We start from the raw sequence: 19,290 nt of genomic DNA, 5'->3' as shown, positions 1-19,290 counted from the left end.
CACTGAATAACATATGATTTAGGAGGCTCATCTAGTTCAAGCCCCTCATTATATGAACAAGGAAAGTGAGAATCAGAGAATTTGTGTGTTATCCACAGTAATACAAGAAATAAATAGCAAATGAGGATTTGAGTTCATGTACACAGACTTCAAAATAAATGTACCTTCCATCATACCTTGCCATCTCTTTGCAGGTATAGGAATTTGCTTGACTTGGTAAGGGTGCAAGGCAGCAATTGTCCTTATGGAAAGAATAGGCATGCCTACTATCAATATCATTAAGAAGATTAGGGCACATTTCCTGGGACAGGTTCACTGAATTTCATTCAGGTGTTGCTTTTTAAAGGGATCTTGAAAAAGCTGAGCCTAGATCAGAGACTAGGCCTGAGAGAAATTTTGGTCCCATATATCAGCTTGATTCCCATTTACCATGAGGCAAATGCCACATTGAATGACCATCTTTTTCTCTCTAGAAAGCTAAATCTCTGAATTCTCCAATAGTCCATTCTTATTCAGAATATCCCTTTTATTTTCTATATGGGCTTAGCCCCCCAGAACTCTTACCTCTTGGACACATGGATTGTGTCTATTGAGATCTCATGGTTAAGGGCATTTGGATCTGCAACATACTTCAGCTGACTTTTTCTGCCTGGGTCCAGGTACTTTTGATCTTCGTACCCTTTCCTGACTGCTGACATTTACCTCAGTCCAAGAAGCTCTGCTAAGGCCTCTCTGTTTCTTCCATATCTGAGTTTAATGTGAGGTTGTCCTGGTTTCACATGGGAAGAAAATCCAGTTTCTACTTTCTGATTTATCATCAGCACTAGTAGGATGTCTGAAAAAATGTTACATATGTAACTGAGACTCCTTGATCACTCACTTTATTTAAACCCAGAACAAAAGAAAATCTCTGACCCACAGCCTGGACCAAAACCAACTATTTCATCACCTATAAGACTTGAAGGTGGTGTTCTCATCTTCAAGAGGATAATTATTATTCTCCAGAAGAACTCACCCAGTTGTTTGGTTTTTTTTCAAAGAAGTTGTCAGTGGCTATGTTCCTACCTGCCACATGAATATGTACAACCCTGTTAGCTCATCGACTGTCCCTCCCCATCCACCCTATATATGTAACATGTTTGTGTGGGTGTATATATGTGTATATATCTGTTATTTGAAGTGTACTGTGAAGGATGAGTAGTTATAAAATTCTTGGAGGTGAGGGTGCAGGGTAAAAGGAATAGGATTCTTGAAATTTAAAACCATAGACCATGTTTAGGGAATATCAAAGAGTTTGGCTTAACTTATTACTGGAGTATTAGAGCAAGCGTAATGTTGGAAAATTAGGTTGTAGTCAAATCACTATTGCCTTCCAAAAACACTCCCCTCCCACCAAAATAATGTCTATAAAATAGAGAGAAGAAACTAATGGTCTGGAAGCACAAAGAAGAGTTCCATTAAGCAGCATGCATTTCTGTGGCTGTCAATAGGCTACCCAAGTTCTTTCTGAAGAACACATTGAATTTTGGGTTTTTGCCCAAGTGAAATCCTTCTCAACAAGCAACATTACCTTTTTCACCTTTTCAGTTTTCACCTCTACTTGTCATGTATTTGCCAATAATGTCTGAGTCATAGTAATGCCTTTTCTCACTTTCACCCAGATGATAAAGGCATGACCTTAGCTTCACAAATTCACTTCTGGAATATAGCTCTATTTTTCCATTTTCCATTAACTCATGAGCCTTGAAGGTGTCAGAAGAGAAAATAATGAACATAAGTACAATTGTATCTACAGGGTAAAAAGAACTTCAGCATACGGCTAGTTCAAGGAGAACATAAATTTATAAATGAAGAGTAAGCAATAATTTCTACAGGAAACAATCTGAAATTAAAATATTTTCCACTGAAATAATTACATGACATAGTGGATAGAATGTGAGGCCCAGAGTCAGGAAGACCTCAGTTCAAATCTGATCTTTGACATTTACTATGTGATCCTGGGTAAGTAAGGTAGGATGTCCATATCTCCCTTATGCAAAAACAAAAACAAAACAAAAAACAAAAAAACCAACAAAAACCCTAATTTGATCCATCCATCCCAGCTATTATCCCATATATTTATTTCCTTTTGTGGCTAAACTCTTTGAGAAGGACATTTGCAATAGATGCCGGCATTTCCTTCTGATTCGCTCTCTCCTTAACTATGCTCTGGCTTCCAATCTCATAATTAAAAAAAAAAAAATTGTTCTCTACAAAGTGACCCAATGATGTCTTATTTGTCAATTCTAAAGGTCTCCTCTTTGTCCATATGCTTCTTGACATCTCTGTTGCCTTTGACACTATTAATCAACTTCTTCTTTACAGACTCTTCTTTCTAGGTTTTTATGACACTTCTTTCATCTATCTCTCTCCTTGCCCTTCTGCTCTTCAGTCTCCTTTACTCAATCTCCATTCAGGTCATACCCACGAAGCATGAGTGTTCCATAGGACCCAGTCCAGCACCCTCTTCTCTTTCTCTACTATACCATTATACCTGATATTCTCATTAATCCCCATGGATTCAATTATCACCTCAGTGCTGACCTCTGGTCTCCCATCTCAAACTTTAATTTGGAATCTTAAAATGGATTTCCCATAGTCATTTTGAATTCAAAATATTTAAAGCCAAATTAATTATCTTTCTCCCTTAAACTCTCCCAACTCCTTAAACTCCCCTCTTCCCAACTTCCCTCTTTCTGTAGAAAGTATCACCATCTTCCAATTCACTTAGGCTCATAACCTAGGTGCCATCTGCAACCTCCTCCTCTAATTCAATCCCAATTGCCTCATTCAATCTGTGGCCAAGGCTGTTTATTTTACCTTCATAGCTTCTCTTGCTTGGGCCCCCTTCTCTCCTCTGTCACTGCCCCCACGCTGGTGCAAGCCCTAATATCCTCAAACATGAGCTATTATAATAGACAGTTAGTTGATCTTCCTGTCAAAAGTCTCTGCCTACTCCATTCCAAACTCCCCCCAGTTGTCAAAGTGATGTTTTTAAAGCACAGACATGACCGTGTTATTTGCCTCTACAATAAACTCCAACAGCTTCCCATTCAGAATAATATAGAAGATTCTTTGTCAGTCAATTAACATTTATCAAATGCCTACTATGTGCTAGGTACTGTGCTAAGTACTGAAAATACAAATATGAAAAATAAGCCCCCTGGATCTGACAATATAATGAAGAAAGATAACACAAAAGGAAGCTGAAATATAGTTAGGGATAAGGGGAGTTCCTGGAGAAGAAGGGACCCAGCACCAAAAGATAATGAAATGCAAAGAGTCCAAGGAGTGATAGTTGGTTGGGCTAGGAAAACTTTTTTAGAATATTGATGAAATATACTGTCCACCTCCAAAGAAAGAACTGATACTGATGAAACAGACAGAAGCATGCTATTTTTCACATTATTTAATTGTCACAAATATGGTGATGTTTTGCATGATCATATATGTATAACCTATATTGGATTGCTTGCTGCTTCAGGAAGGGGGGAGGGGAGGGAGGGAAGGAGGGATAGAATTTGGAATAGGAAAATATAAATAAAAATGTTTAACCTGAGGAAAAAAAGGTGGAGAAGGGGTACATTTGGAAGGGTATAGGATGTATATGTATCTATATACACACACATTAATATATATGCCATGCATATATGAATTATTTAGTTCTTATTTATATAATAATTATATTTTTAAAATTTTGTCATATATATTATTTCTATAAATTGATATGTATATGTTATTTATTAAAAAAAGTTATTTGCCTGTAGTAAAAAAAAAAACTGCCTGTTTATAAAAAATAGGAAGAGGAAGGATTTAAAATACTAAGTTACATGTACTGTAATATATCTAGGTATATCTAAATGTAATAATGTAGAAAATATATATTATATATGTCATATGTGTATATATTATATCTATGTTCGATATAGGTGTAACAATTTATTATATATCACAAATAAAATTTTTTAAAAAGAAAACCTATTTTAGTGGAGTCTTTAACAGGAGTGTTTTGCTCCATTCTCCTATTTTCCAATTAGAGGGGCAGAAAGTACTGAGGGTACTGATGAGGTATGAGTACCAAAGATAATGTAGTCTCACAGAATGATGAGTTTCCTGATAAGGAATTTTCCTAGGACATTTTGGAGTCCAGGTCAAGAAGTAGAAGCTAATGAGAAATGAAGAGATTGCTGTCCTTGGCATTCTCCATGTTTAGCATTCAAAGCCCTTCAAAACTTGCCCCATCTCCTTTCCAGTCTTCTTACACTGTGCAACTGGGCTGCATTCCTCCCCCCTTCCCATAACTACTCTCTGATACAGTGATAATGACCTCCTTGCTGTTCATCAAACAACACTCCACTGAGGCATTTTCACTCTCTTTCTCTCATACCATGAATGCTCTCTTTCCTCATCTCCACCTCTGGGCTCCCTTCAAGTACCATCTAAAAGTACATTTTCTGCAGGAAAACTTTTTCAATCATCCTTAATTCATGCACCTTATCTCTGTTGCTTATTTCTAATTTATCCTTTATATAACTTGTTTTCACATAGTTTTTTGTAGGTTATATCACAAATTAAACTAAGAACTTCAGAGCAGAGTATGTCACTTTTTCTGTCAGTAAAGTAACAAAGGTGAAAAGAGACAAAAATGTATTTCTACTTTGGTGTATATTTTAATGCTAGAATCAGCTCTAGTGAGATCATATTACTAGTTAAGGATGTGATCTAGGATAAACCCATTGCCCTTCTTTTAAGCAAGTATGGATAAAAATAGGGTGAGCCATGAACAGGCATTCCTCAGTATCTAATTGTTTTTAGTGCAGCTACAGGATACAGATAAAACAAAGTGGAATATGGAATATTTTACATTAGGATGTGGATACATTTTTGGCCTTTTTTCAACTAAACTCTTTTATTGACATGATTACTTCTTTTCAGAGGTGTGCTTAGACAATTTTCCCTCATTAATATTACTTTCAAGAAGGATAACAGAAATATCTCCATTTCCCCTTTGTAACACTTCTCCCTTCCCTGAATAAATTAGGATGAAAATGATAATTTAAGATAGTTTTTTATTCATTGTAACTCATCCTAGGATCTTGAAAAAGTATCTTTTAAATCAATATATTTGTGCCAGAAAAAGATGTGTCATGCTAAAATGTGAATATCAAAGTGAATTGATATATTTGTCTACTGTAAAGTATCAGGACATTGTAAATACATAAAACAGATAAATTGAAAAGCAGTAACATCTTCATATAGCATACAACTGGACACAATTTATATTGATTTTTTAAAGATTGTGTTTAATAAGTATCCTTGGGAAATTGAGAGAGTTGACAATATAGTGGTTGTGATGTCAAATGGAATAGTATTTGATTTTATATTGGATTTATTAAATCAATGATGCTGTTTTAGAGTACGACAATTTTTAACATAATTAATAAAGCAAAGATAATACCATGGCATACTTGACATATTTAGCAGACATGTCCTTAGAAACCCAATGAGCACTGGCATTAAATTTTGTTTTACATAGTTAAGAAGAAAAAAACTGCTTACCAAAACAAAACAAAACACAAAACAAAACAGACAAACCTAGCTCTACCCTAATAATTTGAAAATAACATCAATCAACACCAATGCCCTCAAACTATAATGGACTTTGGATTTGATCATTAATGTGATTGAAAGTATTATAACTAAACCAAAGGAGAATATTTTTAAGAAACAAAACTTCTAGACTAAAAATAATATGTTCTAATACTCCTATCCCCCAATTCAACAGTTGGTTATTCGTATGATACAGAATAACAGACAGTGAAGAATACCAGAGCTAGACAAAAATCCTAGAGATCAACTAGTCTCATCTTCTCATTCTACAGGTGAGAAATCTATGTGAAAGTGTTCTGTTTTCTTAATGTTACCAGTTATACAATCACTAATATATATACACATATATAAATATATATGTGTGGATATCTATCTATATCTATATTTATATATTTCCTTCTGATTTATCTAAAAGCCTTGCGAATTTTCAGACAAGCCACTAGAGATTTATGAGTCAGTTCACTTTAGTGCTGGGGGCGGGGGTGTAATTTGCTTTAGGATGTGTACTTGTGTGAGACTGTTTTCTGATATGTCACAAGAATAAACATCAGTATTTTGAAATTTTCCCTATGCAGCCTTTCATCTTGGATATATTAATAGTGCAGTGAAGCACTGAGCTCATTTAGAATGGACTAATCATGAAATCATTGCATGATGAACTGGGTGTCATAAAAAAGGCAGAGCTATGCTTATTTTAAACCAAGGCATCATGAGAAGTTGGCTACAGGGGTGGGATTCTGAAAGTAAAATTAGCTTTGGAGCTAAATTTATTTATTTATTCCGGTGATTCAAATATAATGCAGAGAATCTTGAATTGGAAGATATATATTCAGATGTCACTTTATGATCTCTACTGTACATCAAATGACTAACAATGTATTTCTCATTAAGGAAGGAGGAAAGGAAGAAAGGAAGAGAATCAGTAGATTAATAAGCATTTAGGAATGAAGGGAGGGAGGGAGGGATAGAGGAAGGTGGAAAAAAAACATACTGATATTCCCTCCCAGGTGTTCAGGAATTATCAATTGTTATTACTTGTCTCATCAGATAAAGAATTTTAATCTAAAATTGTTCCTAATTAGTTTCATTTAGATATCAATCAATCAATTATCCTATGATAAGCTGGCATACAGGTAAAGCAAGATACTTTTACTCAACCAGAAATGGCATGCAAATAATCTATGAAGTTATTAGGAATAATTTAATATATCTCTTCCCCTCCCTCAAGCAATAATCCTGCATAACAGGAATTTTGGGACACAGATCTATTAGAAATACCAGTAATGCTAATCATTTTTCTTTTTCTAAAACTATAAAGTATAATCTTGAAAAAAAGTCTGGCATATGCCCATATAAAAAATACTGAATCTTCATTTTTCTCCTTAAAGAGTGTGAACATGAACAAAATAATACTTCAAGCACCTTTAACTTCACTGTTAAAGGTACTTTTTCCATAGCAAAATCTTTCTATACTTTCTTAAATTTAAAAGGCAATCTTTTCATACATCCCTAATCAATTATCTATCCATTCACCACAGCAGCTTTCCTAAACCTTTGCATCCCTCTTTAAGCTTCCTATGATATTCTTTTCCTGACTTTCTCTGCTGAGGTGTTTGGCCCATAGCTTGTGGGAAAATCGAGGCCCTTTACATAAAACTCCCTCTTCTCTCTCTCTTAGCCCACCCACATCAAATACCATTCAGAAGGCTATCTCCTTCTATACTTATCTCACATATTTCCAGGGAAAGAGAGAGAGAGAGAGAGAGAGAGAGAGAGAGAGAGAGAGAGAGAGAGAGAGAGAGAGAGAGAGTGAGTGTGAGAGAGGTTGAGATTCCCAGAGAGCAGAAAAGGAAGGATAGACTGGAATCAAGGTTGCATGTAATATGGTGACCCTGCCATGGTATGAGACAATTATAGAAGGAGATAGGTAGGAGTGAAAAGGTGTAAATGATATTTGTACGGTGAGGAAGCGGGGTTTAGAGAGGGAAGAAGGAGTTTCTTTGTCACCACTTGTGCTTTTCTTTGCAAAGATAAAGATACTGGAATTGTTTGCCATTTCTTTCACCAGCTCATTTTACCTATGAAGAAACTGAACCAAATAGGATAAAGTGACTTGACCAGGGTCCCACTGTTATTAAGTTTCTGAGGTCAGATTTGAACTCAGGAGTTCCTAACTCCAAGTCCAACAAGGGCCACTTAGGCTGCACCTTATTTGACCCACTCATCATTTAGGATTCAAATGCAGTCACTCTCTCAGAAGTGTCATCGAGTTGTCTGAGTGATATGAAATCTTGCCATCTTTCAGATGGAAGCCACACTTGAGTCATACCTGAGAATTTAGAAAAATACACTCAGTCTGCAGAAGAGCAAAGAAATAGACACAGACACTAAATAAGTTAAACAGCAGCAGTGTGGGGAAATGACATTCTCAGCCACACCGAGAACTTAACTTTTGTAATGGGAAAGAAATTGGGGGTGGGGGTGGGGGTGGTAAGAAGAAAGGAAGGAAGAAGTGGGGGGCGAGAGGGGAGACAAAGGAGGAGAGAGGATGGAGAGAGAGTGAAAGAGAGACAGAGACAGAGACAGAAACAAAGACAGAGACAGAGAGACATAGACAGAAAAAGAGAAACAGAGAGAAAAGCACCAAGTGACAAAGAAGGGGGAAATCAAGGTGAGTCAATGGGTGCCAGTAGGTACTTTGTTAAGAATTTATACTTAAGCTGACCTGTATAATTTCTTTTGAAAAAATTAAGGGAAGTTCAAGAAGGTTTACTGTCTTCAACTTCCTCTGCCTGTGCCTGTCCAATAACAAACATGTATATATCTGTCTTCTTTAATCCAAGTGATTTGTAGGGTTTTCCCTGGAATAGTCTCCCACTCCCAAGGTTGACTCAATTTCCCATCCAGATCCTCATACTGAGAGATCTGGATACTACCTGGCTGCCACACACAGAGACTTTCAGATACCTAGGGTATAACCTTCATGGCAGGATGTTCTATTCATATTCACCACTATTATGCTCAAGCTCCTATTCATGTGATTCCCATTTACAAAAAACAGCTGTAAAGAGTGATGAAAATATTAATATTTAAATATTTTAAACCATCAAATTTAAATAACCACTAAATAGAAATATTTATTTAACAATAAAGCAAAGAATAATGATGATAATAACATTACAGGTATCCAAGATGAAGCAATATCTTTAGGAGAGAGAAGGCATATACTTAAAGAATCCTAGGTCTAAAGAAAACCTATGTGCTTAAGGTAACTCAAAACTCTGGATTGAAAGACCTAATGCCTCTGTTCTATTCAAAAAGATCTGTTACCCACAAAGCTCACTCTTTCTCTTCCTTCCTTCCTTCTTCCCTTGCTTACTTTTTTTTCTATTCTTTTCCTCACTCTTCTATTCCAGAATTGTTAAAGTAGATGTAGCTCTTTTTTCTCAAATTTACCCTTAAAATTGTACTGAGAAGGTGTCACACCATCATATTGGCTTAGCAGTATCTTTCAGCTAAAAAAGCACAAAACTCGAGTCTGGCTCTCTCTGGGTCCTGCAAACTAGCTCTGGTAGCTATTAACTCATCAGGATTCCCGAAATGTCTGAACATCTGTTTGGCAGATATTCTACCATTTAATCCTCTACAAAACCTGATTGTTCTCTTTCTGTTGTCCTTGTCATGGCTGTTTTCTTTCAAACCAAAGAGGATGACAGAGAAAGAAGCACCACTGAAAAGAGTTTTCATATCTCTCAAAGTGTAGATGAATCAAAAAAGCAATGCTATCTTCTAATTAGCTTCAGCCTTTATCGATCCAATGAGGAACTACAGGGTGGGTCAAAAGTCACAATGTTTTAATACCTTTTTGAAAATTATTGTTTTCTTTATTTTTTGCCACATAATGTAAATTAATTTCCTATATATACAGTATATGATGCTATGGTATTGTAAATTTTAAAAACAACTACAACACAAAAAAGTAGTTATTCAGTATCAAAACCTCTTACCTCTAGTAACTGAAGCCTTCTTTTAGCTAACTCTCCTTCTTCTCTTGTTCAGTTCTTTACCCCTTATTAAGTTCTCCAATACTTCCCATGATAGGTATTACCCTACTTTCAATGGATACATACCCAAATTGAAATATGTTCAATTGTTTAAACATAGGTCAGCTGGTATTCAGTGTAATACCTCCAGGGCAGTTACATAATTTATGATTTTGTGAGGTTTTTATTCCTCTTAACCACACCCCTGTAATGATTGGAATGATGCCACCTACTGGAGACTTGCTGTGGGAAAGCTCCACCATGAGGAAAATACCTCAGAGGCATTGTGGCTTTTCCTTGGCGTCAGGAAATGACGTTTGCTCATGGGTGCTGTCTATCAAGGCTACCAGCCAATCAACTTGAGGAGCCTCCTATGGTCTGGGAGGAGACAGGAAGGAGGAAAGGGAGCCTGCGCGGAGAGCTCTGGGGCTTTTTGGGTTCCTGACTTGATGGTGGTGGCGGCAGAGGACTTCACAGGAAATTTGAGGAAAGATAGGAATGCCAGGCTGTTGGAATTCTGTTCTCAATCTTTTTCTTTCTATTTTCCAATAAACCCTTAAAAACCTAAACTCGTTTTATCAGTGATTTTAGTCAGTTTCCCCCAAAACTGGGGGAACAGATTAGAATCCACATTTAGAATCTTAAATTACACACCCCCCATACATGCAAATGAGTTGAGGGACCACAGTGCCAATTACTTTTTTATCAATTCCCAATGCTCAAACCAGACCACTTACCATTTGGAGCTAAAAAAATAAATAAAATGTTTTCCTTACTTGCCTTTTTTGGTTGGAGCAGCTAGGTGCCATAGTAGATAGAATTCTAAGCCTTAGGTCAAGAAGACCCTAAACAAGTCACTTAATTCTGTTTGCTTCTCTTTCCTCATTATAAAATGAGCTGGAGAATGAAATGGAAAACCACTTCAGTATCTTTGCCAAGAATACCCTAAAAATTGGGTCACAAGGAGTTGGATGTGTCTGAAACAACCAAACAACAATAACAACAAACTCTGAAGCCACCATATTCTTCATTTATAAAAGATGTTTCAATTTACATCCTTTACAAGGATATTTAAGCTTTTTTACTTAAGCATGCATTTATTTTTTATTCCTTTTGAAATCTCAAACTACTTCCATCTTATCTGAAAACTATTTCTTTAAAACCTAGATTTTTACCAGTTCTTTTTTCAATTAAAAAAAATTCTGCCCCCTTTAAGCCAACAAACTGATCACATAGGAAAGGGGCATTATTTTCCATAACCATTTTCTATATTATGATTTTGCTTCATATATGAAGAAATCTATGACTGCCCATGAAAACTTTTTTTTTGTACTTAATCCATGCTGAGAAAAAGGGAACATAGGAAAATATAGTAATTATTTGGGCATTCACAACATTTCAATTATGACCGAGAACAAAAGCTCTGTCCAATTTGTAGATATTTATTTACCTAACTTGGACTTTTGAGCTATTGCAACTTTATAAATAACTTTTATTCTGCTATAACTCCATAAATTAGCAGAGAACAGTTACCATGCAGAACTAAAGGTCATTATATTGGTTCTGGGTTAAAACTGAGTTTATTGTTGAAACAGTGTATAGCTAATTAAATCTCCAAAGAAAAGAACCAGGAGCATAGGGTAATGAGTTAAGTGAAAGATCATACCCTAATACATTCCTAGGTGAGAGGATAATAAGAAGACTGAGACGAAGGCATCTCAGGCTCTTTCCAGTAAGAAGGAGGGAACACAACTGGCCAACTCTATCCTCACACATCAACACTCAATAGTGTTATACAAATATATCTTCAAGTTCAAATTACTTATGTTGGTAAACAGAATTGGTAAGTTTATGCTAGTTGTAATGAATGATCAATTCTAGCTGGGGATATCAAAATGGGATTCATGGGCACCTTTAAAGAAGAAAATTATTTGGGGCAGCTAGGTGGCACAGTGGATAAAGCACTGGCCCTGGATTCAGGAGGACTGGAGTTCAAATCCAGCCTCAGACACTTGACACTTATAAGCTGTGTGACCCTGGGCAAATCACTTAACCCCAATTGCCTCACTAAAAAAAAAAAAAAAAAAGAAAATTATTTCAGTAGGTAGAAAATATATTGGTTTAGAAACTTGAGATGCCCAATAAAAAGTATGCAGAATAGCAGAATATAGAGATATGAAATTAGTTGGAAGCAAAAATTACGGAACAGAAAATACTGTGAGTCAAACTTGGAAAGGTACATTGGACATCATGAAAGATTTTAAATAATAGCCTAAAAGGTTTATAATTTATTTAGTAGGTATTGAGGAATCCTTCAATGTTTTTGAATGAGCAGAAGGCATAGTTAGGCTTACTATCACTGTACTTAAGGCCCTCACCACTTGACACCAAGAAGGTCATATCTTCCTGGCTTCTGTTCCCTGTTGTAATTCATTTTTTAGATCACTGCCAGTTTCTGCACAAATGCTTTCTTACTTTTACTATTTTTAGAAAATTATCAATATCCCATTTATATTTTTCCAGGATAACAAGCTTCTAAGTCCCAAATCATTTGACCCTTGCTAATTTCCCATTACTCCCAAAATGAACCTTCATTTCTAACCAAACTGATCTATTTACCTTTCCAAATATATCTTGATATATCTTGTGTTCAGTTTTTCATGTTTGTTCAAGATGTTCCCTTACTTCTAAATTCTGATTACATTATTGTTGCTTGTGAAAATCCTACTGATCTTTGAAGAATCAACTCAATTCCAACATTCTCCATGATCATTTCATCTAGAGAAGAATAGATTATTTTAATATTTTGTGCCAATCAAATTCAATTGTCACATTTTACCAGTTATTTCTGTGAATGAGACTATCTCCCTTACTATATTGTGAGCTCTTTATGTCAGGGCTCCTTTTTAATGTACCTTTGTATTAATGATAACTAGCACATTGTATATAACATATTATATTAGGCCCATGACCCAAAAAGTTCTGGAATCCCCACTACAAATATTCCTGAGAAGTGGTTATATTGCATAAAGCCTTTAAGGAATGGAGAACTCATTGTCTTATAAGGTGCCACATTTTAATCTTGATGATCTTTTTTTTTTTTTTCAGGGCAAAGGGGGTTAAGTGACTTGCCCAGGGTCACACAGCTAGTAAGTATCAAGTGTCTGAGGCCAGATTTGAACTCAGGTACTCCTGAATCCAGGGCTGGTGCTTTATCCACTGTGCCACCTAGCCGCCTCCACATTTATTCTTAAAACCTTTACTCTAAGACTTCAAATATCATTAGATAGGTTCTTACTTACAGTGAGCCAAGGCCTATCTCTCTAGAATGACAGAAAAATAAGTTTAATTCCCCTTACACATGGCAGCTGTTCAAATATTTAAAGACAGTTATCATGCTCCCTTTCTCTTGTCCAAGCATCACAAAGAATTGGAAGTTGTAAAATGTAAGATTTATACTTAATATGATTAAAAGGATAATAATTCTGTTTTATTCATTTGTATTCTATATGGATTGTGATTTGTTGAAAGGCAACCCATCTCATCTGTTGCTCTTGGCACTGTAAATAAAGGGAAATTCACTTGGACTAGGTTATTTGAATGAACTGCCTCACATTATCCTTTGATGATGGCATTATTGCTTTGTGTCACTTCAGGGTAAAGCAGATTCATGAATGTAAGGCTCATTAACATGAAACAGCTCCCAAAGGAGATGGGTTATGTGGAATTCAGTGTTTACAAACAGTTATACTACTATCCATCTAACAGTTGCCCCTTGGTTGGCAGTAAATCAGTGTGATTTGCATTGAAATTCACTGCTTAACTTTAGTAGCCATGTAGCAATACATGTGCTCTTCTGGAATACAGCAGTCCTGCAATAACTGTTGCTAGCATAAACAATACAATTTAAAGGAAACAAGATTTTTTTTTTTGTTTTTGTTTTTAAATGTGCCCTCTATGTATAATCACCAGATTTCCTTCCCAATGCCCTTCAACTTTTAAGATTTTCTAGTTCAATATCATATATCTGCCACCACTTCTTTTCCCATTAGGGTAACCTCTGGAGGATTATACAATTTTAGGACTGGAATAGACAATTCCTTTTTTTTTTGTGGATCAATGGGGGTTAAGTGACTTGCCCAGTGTCACACAGCTAGTAAGTGTCAAGTATCTGAGGCCAGATTTGAACTCAGGTACTCCTGAATCCAGGATCAGTGCTTTATCCTCTGCGCCACCTAGCTGCCCTGACAATTCTTTTTTAGCAATGAGTAAATTGGCCTCCAGAGAGGTGAAATGACTTGTTTATCACAGTGTTTTTAGCACATAGTAGGCACTTAAATGCTTTCTGATTGATTCATTGACTGATTGCCTAAGGTTACACAGATAGTAAATAGTAGTAAGAAAACAGGATTGAAACCCAGTTGTTGTTTTATTTTGTTTTGTTTTTACATAGAGGCAAATTAGGTTTGCTGGAATGTCTTTTGTAGTAGTATTGAAAATGGTTTTTTCCCCATAAATATATGGAAACCATTTCCAAAACCTAATTTTAATTATACATTTTTTTGTTGCTTTTTGTGCGTCATTCTGGGAGAGGCCCAATAACATCAAGAGGGTGATATCTTGACTTGCAAGTGAATTTGATTTAAGTGAGGCTGAGCTGTGCAAAGTCATTCATTTCACTCTCTCCTCCAGAGTCTGATGGGAAAACATAGGTCAAGAAGGCTGGTAATGACCCTCATACATTTGTAATCATTAACTGAATGGCTACCATCCTTTTTTTTTACATGATATTTGATCTCTTATCTCCTACCCTATCTCTGAAGATGTAATAAAGTCCCATCTCTCTCGTTTAGAGTAGGAAATTGTATTAAATTATCAATATCATCATCAACCTTTCACTCTATATACAAATAATGTATCAGCAAGTATCTACTTTCAAATTAGGCTCCTAGAACACGGCAAGGTAGGTATTTCTGTTTTAAAATTAAATTAATGAAAGTACATTTAAGTGAAGGAAAGGAGGCTAATAGGAAATTTGCCAATGCTCCAATTTGAACTGGACACTTGCCTCTTTTTACTTCTTGTGAAAACACTTTTGAAAGTCATATACATATTTCATGAAATTATGCAGCAATCTTTTTTTTTAATTGTCCCAGAAGTGTTTTATTGGAGATCTCTGGTGACCAAATCACCTCCAATATTTCAGGATAATAAGAATGATAATCACCGGCAAAAGGATTATAGCAACCAGAGCCATGATAGCCTTCACTTTGTATCCACACCACCACATTTTTCTTTGAAGCTATTTGGATTTGTTACTAAAAGCTGCTGCATTATCTGATAAGCTCTCTAATTTGTCTTCTAACTCCTTCAGTCTTTTCTTTCAATCATTTTTGTAATATTCTCTTGGATAACATCATTTACTTCATCCATCTGATTATATACCTGCTTAATTTCATCATTCTGAGGTCCAAATTTTGGCCTATATGTACCCCTTAGGAAATAAATCCTCTTCTTCATCTGAATCTTCTTCCAAAAGATTTCTCCTTTCACCCTTCACAGAACAAGTGACATCATCATAATTTAGGTGGCACTTGAATTTAGGAGGCATTATTTTTACACAATCAGTTGCCTTCCTTTTCTCAATTTTAAGAGACAGAAATATACCACCTGAATATTCATCAGGAAGCCTCTTGTCACCCCTGAGAGAGGCCAGGCCAAATATGACTGAGCTGGATGGGGAAAAAGAAAGGAGGGGAAGGGGGAAATAGCCTTGAGCCTAGAGTCAGGACCCAACATCAGTTGCTCAGATCCAGAGCCTCCCCAGGCCCCAAACCCAGTTTGTCTATATCTCTATCTCTATCATTTTTTGGGGGGGGGGCAATTGGTCTTAAGTGACTTTTCCAGAGTCATACAGCTAGTAAGTGTCAAAGGTCTGAGGCTGGATTTGAACTCAGGTCCTCCTGAATCCAGGGCCAATGCTCTATCTACTGCACCACCTAGTTACCCCTCTCTATCTCTGTCTCTGTCTCTGTCTCTATCTTTATCTCTATCTCTATCTACCTATATCTTTATCTAGACCTAGATCCGTATCTGTGTCTATATCTATCTATTGATAGATAGATAGATATGTGTATTATGTATGTCTATATATGTATATATTTGTGTACATATGTATGTATGTGGATATGTGTGTGTGAATTTAAATTCTAAAAGTATTGCCCTAGATCAGTACCCTATTCAAGTGCTTCCTTGTATTGTCATATGTGATAATCATATCTCTATTCAACATCCAATCAGAAAACATTGCTTCATAATTTTTATTTCTTTCGGTAAGCAATATAAATGTTTGTGAAAGTACAACATATTTTGATTTTTCATTCATTTATTTAATTTGTGGGGCAATGAGGGTTAAGTTAATGAGGTTTAAGTGCCCAGGATCACTCAGCTAATGTCAAGTGTCTGAGGCCATATTTGAACTCAGTACACCTGAATCCAAGGCTGGTGCTTTATCCACTGTGCCACCTAGCTGTCCCCAATATTTTTTATATAAAATAAAAGTGGAGCACTCCTGAAAGTTAACCTAGTTCTTTGTGCCAAGGGTATGTGTGGAAGAAAGGTTATATACATTATCTTCATGTGAATATTGGAGGATTTTATCTCCTTTAAGAAAAGCACTGTTTGGTCTCCTTTGCTTTGTTCATGTTGTCTTATAAAATGCACTTTATAGCATTGAATGAAAAACTGTTAATCAGACCAAGGACAGTCCATAAATTTCTATGGAAATGAAATTATAAGAAGAAAAAAGCAATTTATTAAAAATTTAAAATTTCAATTTGTTTTTAATTAGCATTATTTTTTTTCTTTCAGAACAAAGTAATTATCCATCTATGTGCAATGTTTTACCAGAAATCCTGTAAAAAGGTAATACAATTCAATTTAGCAAATTCAATTCCATTCAAGTATATTAAATTCTGTATCTTTATACAGTATAAACTTATAAATGCCCTGCCTTCTGTGAGGTTGCCTTATCAAACAAGCAGCATGCTTGCAAAGAAAGGGCAACTCCCTCACAACTCCCCAACCCAAATACTGAGTGTTTAGATCCAGTGTAAGGGAAGGGATTACTGTCTGTCTTAGTGCAATTTTTTATTGAACATTTTGCTGAGTAGTAGCAAAACCAACCCACTTGAACTTTGACTCTTCAACTTATCTTCTAACCTACTTCTGGTGCCAAAATGAGGAACCATGAATTTTGTGCTAAATATTTGGCAGCAAGTGGGAAAAACAAGGAGCAGCCTGACTAAAATTAAATGACAGACTGAATAAGTTGACCTATCAAACTACTTAAACAAACTTTGTTTAAAAGGTTGAAGTGTTAAAAAGGCAGCTTGTTGTAGTAAATAGAATGGTGGCTATGGAGCCAGGAAGATCTATGTTCAAATCTCATCTTTGACTTAGGTTTGTGAGCAGGTCTAGTATTGATGGGCTTCTTTTTCCTCATCTGTAAAATGGGGAAGATACTTAGAATCTTACCAAAAGGTTGTTGTGAGACTGAAATGAGAAAATACATTTTCCATTCATTTTTGCATTTGCACTTTGCAAATTTTAAACCAATTAAGTTAATGTCAGTTATTATTAAATATTCATCCTTTCTGGGAATCAGTAATATAAATCTTTAAAAAAAAACCAGTGGATTCAGAGGATGGATGCTCATTATTCAGATGAATTCACTTTGTATGCAGTTTTCTTCTCAGAAACATTTTATTGGATGTAAGCTTTTTAAGTTTCTGCTGAGTTATCACCTGTAAAAAGAGGCTTGAATTTCAGGATCAAGGCAGTTTTTGAATTTGCATGGCTGCCTCAATGGGCAGGAAGTGTTTTCTAATGCAAAGCAAAAAGTCTCAGCTAATTATGAGGTTAGATTGAAGGCTTTAATTCCTTATAGTGGAATGAATGAATCTTTTTGAGATTCAATAACAATACAGACCCCCTAAAGCATGATCAACATTTTATTTTCACAAAATACTTTGATGTAATCAGCCTCCCCTTTTGAGTGACACTGTTTGTGTAAAGACATCACAGATTTAAATTGAAAAAATGAAATTTTCTGATAGGACTTTATTTACCGAACTCTGCCATGATTTCCTTTAAAGAACACCACTTTTTTGGAAGCAAACTGTCAACCTTTTATAATTAAGTGCTTGGAGGTGCTACTGATTTCTGATATCTACTTTTCACAGTCTACTTAGTTTAAAGAATAGAAGTATCAAGATCCAAAAAATTAATTGAGGCCATGACTAGGAAACCAAAGGGATAGTTTGAAGCACACACAAAAGATTGAGTTTTTGTACTCTTAGGGCTTCATAATGGACAATTCAAATTCACCTTGTGACTTTCTGCTTTGGTAAAAATATTTGATCTAAAGAATATCAGCAAATTTTAACTTCATTCTATGAGACAATTTTTCAAAAACAAACCACCTAATTGGCTGTCAATGAGTCAGGCTGACAGTCTGCTGAATATTTAGCACCTTGTCTAGCTTCTTATGAGGCCAATTCAGAAGACGATGGGAAAAAAAAAAAAACACTGCTTTTGTGAGTCAGATTGTATTCATACTTTTTGTTCATATAAGCAAAAATTTACTTGTAAGCAAAATGTTTAGGTGGATACTGTAATGTGTTTTTAAAAAAAAGAAAAAAGAGAGAAAAAAGTAGTCCATTGCTCAGTAGCTATTAGAACAAAAATTTAAAAAAAAAAAGAACTTGGAAATTGACTGATATGTTTACTTTATACTCAGATACTTTGAGATCATGTAGACAGCACCTTAATTTAATTTATGGGGTTGGAATCCTTCCTATCGAGCGTAGCTTACATGCATTTTTTTCTTCTTTTTGATCCCTCTTTATTCTTATTTTGTGTCACTTTGATATCTTATATTCACATTTGTTTCAACTAAGTTGAGGAGAATGACGTGAAGCAAATTAAAAATTGTCTCTACAAAACTTAATTGACCAAAAGCCTCTAATTTGTTCATCTGTAAAAAGGGAACAATAATGTTAATGGTAACTTTTCATATGGAGTTTTGTTGTGATTGAATAAATTTGTATAGTTTACATATACACATATATTAGAAATGTTTTGTAATGACAAATAATCATATAAATGTTATTACTACAATTGCAAAATAACTATTATTATTTTGTTATAGCATAGACCAGTTTATCTTGATGGGTCTTTTATTAATAACAATATAGTTCAGAGGCTTCTCCTACATAAAAGGTATTAATATGGGAGAGTACAGGGGATAAAACTGAGGCACGAGCTGAGACCTCAAAATGAAAATAGAACATACTCTGTTCTCCTGAAGTCTGTGGTTTAGTACCAACTTCCTGACTTATGCCTCTGTTTACTGAAATATGCCTTCCTGTCTGCCAAGTAACTCACCACAATGTACCTGTGAAAACCTCCATGCATTTCACACCTAAAAGATATACAAATGAAGCCCAGAGTATCAGAAGCTACTCTGCTTTGGGCGGGTATGTCAATAAACTGCTCTTCCTTATTCCTGAGTGCCTTTTGGGTTTGTCTATCAGAA

The 19,290-nt window shown here is 35.4% G+C and overlaps 1 pseudogene; it reads right to left on the bottom strand.

Annotated features, from left to right (window-relative positions):
- Positions 1–14,880: 14,880 nt before the first annotated feature.
- LOC122737154 lies at positions 14,881–15,303 on the bottom strand (annotated as a pseudogene).
- Between the last annotated feature and the right edge of the window lie 3,987 nt (positions 15,304–19,290).

Source organism: Dromiciops gliroides, chromosome 1, assembly GCF_019393635.1.
Source record: "Dromiciops gliroides isolate mDroGli1 chromosome 1, mDroGli1.pri, whole genome shotgun sequence".
Taxonomy (NCBI): domain Eukaryota; kingdom Metazoa; phylum Chordata; class Mammalia; order Microbiotheria; family Microbiotheriidae; genus Dromiciops; species Dromiciops gliroides.
Note: the sequence above shows the minus strand (reverse complement) of the source record. Positions and strands in the feature narration are given on the sequence as shown.